Below are 13,170 nucleotides of genomic sequence, written 5' to 3'. Positions count from 1 at the left end.
GAGGGAGTTGGACTGGGGGGAGTAGGATGTGAGGGAGTTGGACTGAGGGGAGTGGGATGTGAGGGAGTTGGACTGGGGAGTGGGATGTGAAGGAGTTGGACTGAGGGAGTGGGATGTGAAGGAGTTGGGATGTGAAGGAGTTGGACTGAGGGGAGTGGGATCTGAGGGAGTTGGACTGAGGGGAGTTGGATGTGAGGGAGTTGGACTGAGGGAGTGGGATGTGAGGGAGTTAATCTGAGGGTAGTGGGATGTGAGGGAGTTGGACTGAGGGGAGTGGGATGTGAGGGAGTTGGACTGAGGAAAGTGGGATGTGAGGGAGATAGACTGAGGGGAGTGGGATGTGAAGGAGTTGGACTGAGGGGAGTGGGATGTGAGGGAGTTGGACTGAGGAAAGTGGGATGTGAGGGAGTTGGACTGAGTGGAGTGGGATGTGAAGGAGTTGGACTGAGGGAGTGGGATGTGAGGGAGTTAAACTGAGGGGAGTGGGATGTGAGGGAGTTGGACTGAGGGGAGTGGGATGTGAGGGAGTTGGACTGAGGAAAGTGGGATGTGAGGGAGTTGGACTGAGGGAGTGGGATGTGAGGGAGTTAAACTGAGGGGAGTGGGATGTGAGGGAGTTGGACTGGGGAGTGGGATGTGAAGGAGTTGGACTGAGGGGAGTGGGATCTGAGGGGGTTGGACTGAGGGGAGTGGGATGTGAGGGAGTTGGACTGGGGAGTGGGATGTGAAGGAGTTGGACTGAGGGGAGTGGGATGTGAGGGAGTTAGACTGAGGGGAGTGGGATGTGAGGGAGTTGGACTGGGGAGTGGGATGTGAAGGAGTTGGACTGAGGGGAGTGGGATGTGAGGGAGTTAGACTGAGGGGAGTGGGATGTGAGGGAGTTGGACTAGGGGGAGTGGGATGTGAAGGAGTTGGACTGAGGGGAGTGGGATGTGAGGGAGTTAGACTGAGGGGAGTGGGATGTGAAGGAGTTGGACTGAGGGGAGTGGGATGTGAAGGAGTTGGACTGAGGGGAGTGGGATGTGAGGGAGTTGGACTGGGGGGGAGTGGGATGTGAAGGAGTTGGACTGAGGGGAGTGGGATGTGAAGGAGTTGGACTGAGGGGAGTGGGATGTGAGGGAGTTGGACTGAGGGCAGTGGGATGTGAGGGAGTTGGACTAGGGGGAGTGGGATGTGAGGGAGTTGGACTGAGGGGAGTGGGATGTGAGGGAGTTGGACTGAGGGGAGTGGGATGTGAGGGAGTTGGACTGAGGGGAGTGGGATGTGAAGGAGTTGGACTGAGGGGAGTGGGATGTGAGGGAGTTGGATTGAGGGGAGTGGGATGTGAAGGAGTTGGACTGAGGGAGTGGGATGTGAGGGAGTTGGACTGAGGGGAGTGGGATGTGAGGGAGTTGGACTGAGGGGAGTGGGATGTGAAGGAGTTGGACTGAGGGGAGTGGGATGTGAAGGAGTTGGACTGAGGGGAGTGGGATGTGAAGGAGTTGGACTGAGGGGAGTGGGATGTGAAGGAGTTGGACTGAGGGGAGTGGGATGTGATGGAGTTGGACTGAGGGGAGTGGGATGTGAAGGAGTTGGACTGAGGGGAGTGGGATGTGAGGGAGTTGGACTGAGGGAAGTGGGAAGTGAGGGCGTTGGACTGAGGGAAGTGGGAAGTGAGGGAGTTGGACTGAGGGAGTGGGATGTGAGGGAGTTGGACTGAGGGAGTGGGATGTGAGGGAGTTGGACTGAGGGGCGTGGGATGTGAGGGCGTTCGACTGAGGGGAGTGGGATTTGGATGAGTTGGACTGAGGAGTGGGATGTGAGGGAGTTGGACTGAGGGAAGTGGGATGTAAGGGAGTTGGACTGAGGGGAGTGGGATGTGTAGGAGTTGGACTGAGGGGAGTGGGATGTGAGGGAGTTGGACTGAGGGGAGTGGGATGTGAGGGAGTTGGACTGAGGGGAGTGGGATGTGAGGGAGTTGGACTGAGGGGAGTGGGATGTGAGGGAGTTGACTGAGGGGAGTGGGATGTGAAGGAGTTGGACTGAGGGGAGTGGGATGTGAAGGAGTTGGACTGAGGGGAGTGGGATGTGAAGGAGTTGGACTGAGGGGAGTGGGATGTGAGGGAGTTGGACTGAGGGAAGTGGGAAGTGAGGGCGTTGGACTGAGGGAAGTGGGAAGTGAGGGAGTTGGACTGAGGGAGTGGGATGTGAGGGAGTTGGACTGAGGGAGTGGGATGTGAGGGAGTTGGACTGAGGGGCGTGGGATGTGAGGGCGTTGGACTGAGGGGAGTGGGATTTGGATGAGTTGGACTGAGGAGCGGGATGTGAGGGAGTTGGACTGAGGGAAGTGGGATGTAAGGGAGTTGGACTGAGGGGAGTGGGATGTGAGGGAGTTGGACTGAGGGGAGTGGGATGTGAGGGAGTTGGACTGAGGGGAGTGGGATGTGAGCGAGTTGGACTGAGGAAAGTGGGATGTGAGTGAGTTGGACTGAGGGGAGTGGGATGTGGGGGAGTGGGATGTTAGGGAGTTAGACTGAGGGGAGTGGGATGTGAGGGAGTTGGACTGGGGAGTGGGATGTGAGGGAGTTGGACTGGGGGGAGTAGGATGTGAGGGAGTTGGACTGAGGGGAGTGGGATGTGAGGGAGTTGGACTGAGGGGAGTGGGATGTGAGGGAGTTGGACTGGGGAGTGGGATGTGAAGGAGTTGGACTGAGGGAGTGGGATGTGAAGGAGTTGGACTGAGGGGAGTTGGATGTGAGGCAGTTGGACTGAGGGGAGTGGGATGTGAGCGAGTTGGACTGAGGAAAGTGGGATGTGAGGGAGATAGACTGAGGGGAGTGGGATGTGAAGGAGTTGGACTGAGGGGAGTGGGATGTGAGGGAGTTGGACTGAGTGGAGTGGGAAGTGAGGGAGTTAAACTGAGGGGAGTGGGATGTGAGGGAGTTGGACTGAGGGGAGTGGGATGTGAGGGAGTTGGACTGAGGAAAGTGGGATGTGAGGGAGTTGGACTGAGGGGAGTGGGATCTGAGGGGGTTGGACTGAGGGGAGTGGGATGTTAGGGAGTTAGACTGAGGGGAGTGGGATGTGAGGGAGTTGGACTGGGGAGTGGGATGTGAAGGAGTTGGACTGAGGGGAGTGGGATGTGAGGGAGTTGGACTGAGGGGAGTGGGATGTGAGGGAGTTGGACTAGGGGGAGTGGGATGTGAAGGAGTTGGACTGAGGGGAGTGGGATGTGAGGGAGTTTGACTGAGGGGAGTGGGATGTGAGGGAGTTGGACTGAGGGGAGTGGGATGTGAAGGAGTTGGACTGAGGGGAGTGGGATGTGAGGGAGTTGGACTGAGGGAAGTGGGAAGTGAGGGCGTTGGACTGAGGGAAGTGGGAAGTGAGGGAGTTGGACTGAGGGAGTGGGATGTGAGGGAGTTGGACTGAGGGAGTGGGATGTGAGGGAGTTGGACTGAGGGGTGTGGGATGTGAGGGCGTTGGACTGAGGGGAGTGGGATTTGGATGAGTTGGACTGAGGAGTGGGATGTGAGGGAGTTGGACTGAGGGAAGTGGGATGTAAGGGAGTTGGACTGAGGGGAGTGGGATGTGAGGGAGTTGGACTGAGGAAAGTGGGATGTGAGGGAGTTGGACTGAGGGGAGTGGGATGTGGGGGAGTGGGATGTTAGGGAGTTAGACTGAGGGGAGTGGGATGTGAGGGAGTTGGACTGGGGAGTGGGATGTGAGGGAGTTGGACTGGGGGGAGTAGGATGTGAGGGAGTTGGACTGAGGGGAGTGGGATGTGAGGGAGTTGGACTGAGGGGAGTGGGATGTGAGGGAGTTGGACTGGGGAGTGGGATGTGAAGGAGTTGGACTGAGGGAGTGGGATGTGAAGGAGTTGGACTGAGGGGAGTGGGATGTGAAGGAGTTGGACTGAGGGGAGTTGGATGTGAGGCAGTTGGACTGAGGGGAGTGGGATGTGAGGGAGTTGGACTAGGGGGAGTGGGATGTGAGGGAGTTGGACTGAGGGGAGTGGGATGTGAGGGAGTTGGACTGAGGAAAGTGGGATGTGAGGGAGTTGGACTGAGTGGAGTGGGATGTGAGGGAGTTAAACTGAGGGGAGTGGGATGTGAGGGAGTTGGACTGAGGGGAGTGGGATGTGAAGGAGTTGGACTGAGGGAGTGGGATGTGAGGGAGTTAAACTGAGGGGAGTGGGATGTGAGGGAGTTGGACTGAGGGGAGTGGGATGTGAGGGAGTTGGACTGAGGAAAGTGGGATGTGAGGGAGTTGGACTGAGTGGAGTGGGATGTGAGGGAGTTAAACTGAGGGGAGTGGGATGTGAGGGAGTTGGACTGAGGGGAGTGGGATGTGAGGGAGTTGGACTAGGGGGAGTGGGATGTGAAGGAGTTGGACTGAGGGGAGTGGGATGTGATGGAGTTGGACTGAGGGGAGTGGGATGTGAAGGAGTTGGACTGAGGGGAGTGGGATGTGAGGGAGTTGGACTGAGGGGAGTGGGATGTGAAGGAGTTGGACTGAGTGGTGTGGGATGTGAGGGAGTTGGACTGAGGGGAGTGGGATGTGAAGGAGTTGGACTGAGGGGAGTGGGATGTGAGGGAGTTGGACTGAGGGGAGTGGGATGTGAAGGAGTTTGACTGAGGGGAGTGGGATGTGAAGGAGTTGGACTGAGGGGAGTGGGATGTGAGGGAGTTGGACTGCGGGGGAGTGTGATTTGTAGGAGTTGGACTGAGGGGAATGGGATGTGAAGGAGTTGGACTGAGGGGAGTGGGATGTGAGGGAGTTGGACTGAGGGGAGTGGGATGTGAAGGAGTTGGACTGAGGGGAGTGGGATGTGAGGGAGTTGGACTGGGGGGGAGTGTGATTTGTAGGAGTTGGACTGAGGGGAGTGGGATGTGAAGGAGTTGGACTGAGGGGAGTGGGATGTGAGGGAGTTGGACTGGGGGGAGTGGGATGTGAGGGAGTTGGACTGGGGGGGAGTGTGATTTGTAGGAGTTGGACTGAGGGGAATGGGATGTGAAGGAGTTGGACTGAGGGGAGTGGGATGTGAAGGAGTTGGACTGAGGGGAGTGGGATGTGAAGGAGTTGGACTGAGGGAGTGGGATGTGAGGGAGTTGGACTGAGGGAAGTGGGAAGTGAGGGCGTTGGACTGAGGGAAGTGGGAAGTGAGGGAGTTGGACTGAGGGAGTGGGATGTGAGGGAGTTGGACTGAGGGAGTGGGATGTGAGGGAGTTGGACTGAGGGGCGTGGGATGTGAGGGCGTTCGACTGAGGGGAGTGGGATTTGGATGAGTTGGACTGAGGAGTGGGATGTGAGGGAGTTGGACTGAGGGAAGTGGGATGTAAGGGAGTTGGACTGAGGGGAGTGGGATGTGTAGGAGTTGGACTGAGGGGAGTGGGATGTGAGGGAGTTGGACTGAGGGGAGTGGGATGTGAGGGAGTTGGACTGAGGGGAGTGGGATGTGAGGGAGTTGGACTGAGGGGAGTGGGATGTGAGGGAGTTGGACTGAGGGGAGTGGGATGTGAAGGAGTTGGACTGAGGGGAGTGGGATGTGAAGGAGTTGGACTGAGGGGAGTGGGATGTGAAGGAGTTGGACTGAGGGGAGTGGGATGTGAGGGAGTTGGACTGAGGGAAGTGGGAAGTGAGGGCGTTGGACTGAGGGAAGTGGGAAGTGAGGGAGTTGGACTGAGGGAGTGGGATGTGAGGGAGTTGGACTGAGGGAGTGGGATGTGAGGGAGTTGGACTGAGGGGCGTGGGATGTGAGGGCGTTGGACTGAGGGGAGTGGGATTTGGATGAGTTGGACTGAGGAGCGGGATGTGAGGGAGTTGGACTGAGGGAAGTGGGATGTAAGGGAGTTGGACTGAGGGGAGTGGGATGTGAGGGAGTTGGACTGAGGGGAGTGGGATGTGAGGGAGTTGGACTGAGGGGAGTGGGATGTGAGCGAGTTGGACTGAGGAAAGTGGGATGTGAGTGAGTTGGACTGAGGGGAGTGGGATGTGGGGGAGTGGGATGTTAGGGAGTTAGACTGAGGGGAGTGGGATGTGAGGGAGTTGGACTGGGGAGTGGGATGTGAGGGAGTTGGACTGGGGGGAGTAGGATGTGAGGGAGTTGGACTGAGGGGAGTGGGATGTGAGGGAGTTGGACTGAGGGGAGTGGGATGTGAGGGAGTTGGACTGGGGAGTGGGATGTGAAGGAGTTGGACTGAGGGAGTGGGATGTGAAGGAGTTGGACTGAGGGGAGTTGGATGTGAGGCAGTTGGACTGAGGGGAGTGGGATGTGAGCGAGTTGGACTGAGGAAAGTGGGATGTGAGGGAGATAGACTGAGGGGAGTGGGATGTGAAGGAGTTGGACTGAGGGGAGTGGGATGTGAGGGAGTTGGACTGAGGGGAGTGGGATGTGAGGGAGTTGGACTGAGGAAAGTGGGATGTGAGGGAGTTGGACTGAGGGGAGTGGGATCTGAGGGGGTTGGACTGAGGGGAGTGGGATGTTAGGGAGTTAGACTGAGGGGAGTGGGATGTGAGGGAGTTGGACTGGGGAGTGGGATGTGAAGGAGTTGGACTGAGGGGAGTGGGATGTGAGGGAGTTGGACTGAGGGGAGTGGGATGTGAGGGAGTTGGACTAGGGGGAGTGGGATGTGAAGGAGTTGGACTGAGGGGAGTGGGATGTGAGGGAGTTTGACTGAGGGGAGTGGGATGTGAGGGAGTTGGACTGAGGGGAGTGGGATGTGAAGGAGTTGGACTGAGGGGAGTGGGATGTGAGGGAGTTGGACTGAGGGAAGTGGGAAGTGAGGGCGTTGGACTGAGGGAAGTGGGAAGTGAGGGAGTTGGACTGAGGGAGTGGGATGTGAGGGAGTTGGACTGAGGGAGTGGGATGTGAGGGAGTTGGACTGAGGGGTGTGGGATGTGAGGGCGTTGGACTGAGGGGAGTGGGATTTGGATGAGTTGGACTGAGGAGTGGGATGTGAGGGAGTTGGACTGAGGGAAGTGGGATGTAAGGGAGTTGGACTGAGGGGAGTGGGATGTGAGGGAGTTGGACTGAGGAAAGTGGGATGTGAGGGAGTTGGACTGAGGGGAGTGGGATGTGGGGGAGTGGGATGTTAGGGAGTTAGACTGAGGGGAGTGGGATGTGAGGGAGTTGGACTGGGGAGTGGGATGTGAGGGAGTTGGACTGGGGGGAGTAGGATGTGAGGGAGTTGGACTGAGGGGAGTGGGATGTGAGGGAGTTGGACTGAGGGGAGTGGGATGTGAGGGAGTTGGACTGGGGAGTGGGATGTGAAGGAGTTGGACTGAGGGAGTGGGATGTGAAGGAGTTGGACTGAGGGGAGTGGGATGTGAAGGAGTTGGACTGAGGGGAGTTGGATGTGAGGCAGTTGGACTGAGGGGAGTGGGATGTGAGGGAGTTGGACTAGGGGGAGTGGGATGTGAGGGAGTTGGACTGAGGGGAGTGGGATGTGAGGGAGTTGGACTGAGGAAAGTGGGATGTGAGGGAGTTGGACTGAGTGGAGTGGGATGTGAGGGAGTTAAACTGAGGGGAGTGGGATGTGAGGGAGTTGGACTGAGGGGAGTGGGATGTGAAGGAGTTGGACTGAGGGAGTGGGATGTGAGGGAGTTAAACTGAGGGGAGTGGGATGTGAGGGAGTTGGACTGAGGGGAGTGGGATGTGAGGGAGTTGGACTGAGGAAAGTGGGATGTGAGGGAGTTGGACTGAGTGGAGTGGGATGTGAGGGAGTTAAACTGAGGGGAGTGGGATGTGAGGGAGTTGGACTGAGGGGAGTGGGATGTGAGGGAGTTGGACTAGGGGGAGTGGGATGTGAAGGAGTTGGACTGAGGGGAGTGGGATGTGATGGAGTTGGACTGAGGGGAGTGGGATGTGAAGGAGTTGGACTGAGGGGAGTGGGATGTGAGGGAGTTGGACTGAGGGGAGTGGGATGTGAAGGAGTTGGACTGAGTGGTGTGGGATGTGAGGGAGTTGGACTGAGGGGAGTGGGATGTGAAGGAGTTGGACTGAGGGGAGTGGGATGTGAGGGAGTTGGACTGAGGGGAGTGGGATGTGAAGGAGTTTGACTGAGGGGAGTGGGATGTGAAGGAGTTGGACTGAGGGGAGTGGGATGTGAGGGAGTTGGACTGCGGGGGAGTGTGATTTGTAGGAGTTGGACTGAGGGGAATGGGATGTGAAGGAGTTGGACTGAGGGGAGTGGGATGTGAGGGAGTTGGACTGAGGGGAGTGGGATGTGAAGGAGTTGGACTGAGGGGAGTGGGATGTGAGGGAGTTGGACTGGGGGGGAGTGTGATTTGTAGGAGTTGGACTGAGGGGAGTGGGATGTGAAGGAGTTGGACTGAGGGGAGTGGGATGTGAGGGAGTTGGACTGGGGGGAGTGGGATGTGAGGGAGTTGGACTGGGGGGGAGTGTGATTTGTAGGAGTTGGACTGAGGGGAATGGGATGTGAAGGAGTTGGACTGAGGGGAGTGGGATGTGAAGGAGTTGGACTGAGGGGAGTGGGATGTGAAGGAGTTGGACTGAGGGGAGTGGGATGTGAGGGAGTTGGACTGAGGGGAATGGGATGTGAAGGAGTTGGACTGAGTGGTGTGGCTGGAGCCAGGGACAGCTCCACCATCCGCCAGTGACCGGCTCCGCCGAGACCTGGGCAGGTCCATTCTTGTAAATGCAATTGCAAAATACTGCGGATGTTGGAAATCTGAAATAACAGAAAATGCTGGAAATACTCAGCAGGCCAGGCAGCATCCGTGGAGAGAGAAACAGAGTTAACGTTTCAGGTCTGGGACCCTTCATCAGAACTGGAAAAAGCTGGAGATGTAACAGATATTAAGCAGGCGCAGAGACAGGGCGGGGGGGGGGGGGGGGGTGGTTAGGAGGGGAGGAAGGAATTGAAAGAACATCCTGTACTTTTGTAAGAGGCAGGAAAGATAAAATGTTGCAAATGGGAGTGGCAAAAATCATACTGCATGAAAAATGGGGGCAGGGATAATTATCTGAAATTGTTGAACTCAATGTTGAGTCCGGCAGGCCTCTTACAAAAGTACAGGATGTTCTTTCTATTTCTTCCTCCCCTCCTAACCCCCCCCCCCCCCCCCTGTCTCTGCACCTGCTTAATGTCTGTTACATCTCCAGCTTTTTCCAGTTCTGACAAAGGGTCCCAGACCTGAGACGTTAACTCTGTTTCTCTCTGCACGGATGCTGCCTGGCCTGCTGAGTATTTTCTGTTGTTATTCCATTCTTGTAAATGTTGGGTGGACTGCGTATTGAGGTACTGTTAGTCCAGCACATTGCAGGCACGATAGGGGTGAAAGGGGAGGGTGGGTGGGGACGAGGCGATGGGGCAGGCGGGCAGATAGTTACAAATGACCTCTGTATCCGTTTCCTGGGCTGACTGCGGTCACTGCGAGCGGGACATAGCAACAGCAACAAAAAGGGAGCCACAAACATTTATCGACAACTGATTGGTTGATTTTAACAGTAGCAACTCCAAGCTAATCGGAAAAGTGGAACATGCCTTCACAGAAACAATGGAAAAACTTGAATGTGAACCTATACTGATACAAATACAAAAATTGTTGTTACATAGATTATTTATTATATGTATATATGGACAGATAGATTATAAATAGAAAGATATACCCTAAACCAGTACATGTGTAGTTTAAACAAATTTAATATATAATATATGTCTGTGTGTGTTTACATTTTTTGGCATCAACCTCTGCCCGCCCCAGGACAAGAGGACAAGGCGACCTCCAATCTCTTTATTGGAGGTCCTTGAGTCGTGTGCCTCTCTCAGGGTCCAGAGGGCAGTGTGGCGGGTCAGTCTCCAGGTGATAATGCCATTTTGCCCCTGTCAGCCGCGTTAATAGTTATTGTAACTCCAAATCAACGTGCCCTGGTTACTGGCATTTTAAACCTTGACTGTAGGAATATCGGATAATGCACCATTTACAGGGAGGACCCTGCCTGCAGTGTCAACATTAACACCCGTCACATGCAAAAAGTGGCCAAAAATTAACCCCTCCTCCCCCATCAAACTCAACCGTATCTATTACACGGGGCTGATCTGGGGGCAATTTCCCCGTTCCCATGACTGTTACGAGTTCAGTGACTTTTTACTCTTGCACCAGAGTTTTCAGGGGGCTCGGTCTGTTGACGCCCCAAGCTGTTCTCTATTGAACCAATCTGCAGCCATCTTCCTTAATTTATTGCGCCGTATACACTGCTCCCATCTACATTCCTATTTGTTTTTGTGAAAGCCTTGTAAACTGTGCTCGGAGAGTGTGGATTATTTCCCTGTCACTCCGGTGTGTGTTACTCCGATAATCCGAGATGGCAGCCCACAATCACACCAGTTCGTGCAGCAATGAACACCAGCAGACAACCCCGGATAGCGGGGGCTGTCCGAATCATGCTTTTTATATATGTAATTGTCTGCCGTTCTAGCCAGCTATCTGTGTAAGAATGGTGTGTAAAGCCGGGATGACACCTGTTGCCTTTTCCCTCTTGTGATGCTTGACACAAAGATCATCAACTCTCGAAGTAAAATGCCATAAAGCGTACGGGGGTGTTGTGTGCTGATTGTTATTTATTACTGATTTGTTTTTGTTGACAGGGTTAGGTCGCCAACACCCTGATGGTCTGAGGGTGGTGGATTGTTTTCATTACTGGACACGCTGCCTTGTTGCACGCCGGGGAGTGGCGATCGACTGTAGTCTTCAGGTGACGCGGGTTACAAGCCGGGGATATGATGGGCAGTCAGGATTCAGAGCTGGCTCTTTGAAAGAGCATTCGTGCTCAGTCCCACATCCCTGCTTTTTCTCCGTAACCTTGTAAGTTCCCTCTCTCGCTATCAGCGGTCCCTATACTGCCCCCGTGCCCTTTGACTTGTTCTCTCTGCCCCTCTTTGTCTTGGGTGTTTATCTGTCTTCCTTTTCCAGTTCTGACGAGAGTTTACAGCTGAATCATTTTTCTGCTGGGAAACTGACAGGGCTCCTTCGCTGCGTTGACTTGGTGTTTGAAGCGATATCTGATTGGCAGTCTCTCAGCATACAGGCTGGCTTTGAGAAACCCAAATAATTGAATTCAGTTTGATCTGTCTCCCAGCTGTTCCCAGGACTCGTCCACCTTCAAATATCCATTTAAATCCTGTAAATGCAATCTTGGTCCATCTGTCTTGGCACTGCATTTAATTGTTATCAAATCCTCTCCATCAGTGAGGACCTGTGGGAACGTTCCTTAATGGTAAAAGGGGAAAGTGGTAATGGCCTGATCATTGGCGTTTCATATTTCAGGTAACAAGGGGCTCCCTGTGTCACAGACCTCTTTGGCACTGAGTGTACTCACTGGGGAGCCGGCCTGTGCCCTCTCCTGATCAAATAAAACTGCTGCCTGTCCCCCACAGCCAGCCCACACCATACTGCCAAACCTCGAAGGAAATAGTACGAGGAGAATTAAAGTGCACTCTTGTGCTCACTCTGTGTATCTCTCACTCATTCTCTCTCTCGCTCACTTTCTTTTACACTCTTGTCACTAGTTCCCCGTCTTTGTAGTTCTCTCTATACCTCTCTCTTCACCTGTCCTTCACCCGCTCTATCACTCCAGCATTGCCCCTCTTTCCCTTGCTCTGGCTCTCTTGATCTCTCTACCACTTGTTTTCATGCTATGACTCACACTTTCTTGCTTTTCTCTTTTTCTCACTTTCTCTCCTTTCTTTCTCTCCTCCATGTCCCGAGTTCCTGTCCATTTCTGCAATTTCGGATGCCAGGAGTTGCTGTTACACTAAATATTATCAGAACGTGAGAAATCCAGGAAGAAGAAAAAACATTTTAAACTGCTCCTCCCACACCTGTTTAATCCTCCCTCAACCTATCCGTTTAATCCTCTCGCACTCTCTACCCATTCGTTTAATCCCCTCCCTCGCTCTCTACCCACCCATTAAATCCCCTCTTACACTCTCTACCCACCCGTTAAATCCTCCTTCGCACTCTACCCACCCGTTAAATCCTCCTTCGCACTCTACCCACCCGTGTAATCCTCTCTCGCACTCTCTACCCACCCGTTTAATCCTCTCTCTCATACTCCACCCACCCATTAAATCCCCTCTTACACTCTCTACCCACCCGTTAAATCCTCTCTTGCACTCTTTACCCGCCCGTTTAATCCTCTCTCGCACTCTACCCACCCGTGTAATCCTCTCTCGCACTCTCTACCGACCCATTTAATCCTCTCCCTCATACTCTACCCACCCATTAAATCCCCTCTTACACTCTCTACCCACCTGTTAAATCCTCTCTTGCACTCTCTACCCACCCGTTTAATCCTCTCCCGCTCTCTCTACCCACCTGTTTAATCCTCTCTCGCACTCTCTACCCACCCGTTTAATCCTCTCTCGCTCTCTCTACCCACCCATTTAATCCCCTCTCCCCACCCATTTAATCCCCCCCTCGCACTCTCTACCCACCCGTTTATTCCTCTCCCGCTCTCTCTACCCACCCGTTTATTCCTCTCCCGCTCTCTCTCCCCACCTGTTTAATCTCTCTCGCTCTCTCTACCCACCCGTTTAATCTCTCTCGCACTCTCTACCCACCCGTTTAATCTCCCTCGCACTCTCTACCCACCCGTTTAATCTCCCTCGCACTCACTACCCACCCATTTAATCCTCTCTCGCACTCTCTACCCACCCGTTTAATCCTCTCCCGCTCTCTCTACCCACCCGCTTAATCCTCTCTCGCACTCTCTACCCACCCATTTAATCCTCTCTCGCTCTCTCTACCCACCCGTTTAATCCTCCCTCGCACTCTCTACCCACCCGTTTAATCCTCTCCCTCGCACTCTCTACCCACCCGTTTAATCCTCTCCCTTGCACTCTCTACCCACCCGTTTAATCCTCTCCCTCGCACTCTCTACCCACCCGCTTAATCCTCTCTCGCACTCTCTACCCACCCATTTAATCTCCCTCGCACTCTCTACCCACCCGTTTAATCTCCCTTGCACTCTCTACCCACCCGTTTAATCCTCTCCCTCGCACTCTCTACCCACTCGTTTAATCCTCTCTCGCTCTCTCTACCCACCCGTTTAATCCTCTCCCTCGCACTCTCTACCCACCCATTTAATCCTCTCTCGCACTCTCTACCCACCCGTTTAATCCTCTCCCTCGCACTCTCTACCTACCCGTTTAATCTCCCTCGCACTCT

Source organism: Somniosus microcephalus, chromosome 28 (genome assembly GCF_052327205.1).
Source record: "Somniosus microcephalus isolate GS21.2 chromosome 28, FLI_Smic_1.0, whole genome shotgun sequence".
NCBI lineage: Eukaryota > Metazoa > Chordata > Chondrichthyes > Squaliformes > Somniosidae > Somniosus > Somniosus microcephalus.
This window is presented reverse-complemented; position numbering follows the sequence as displayed.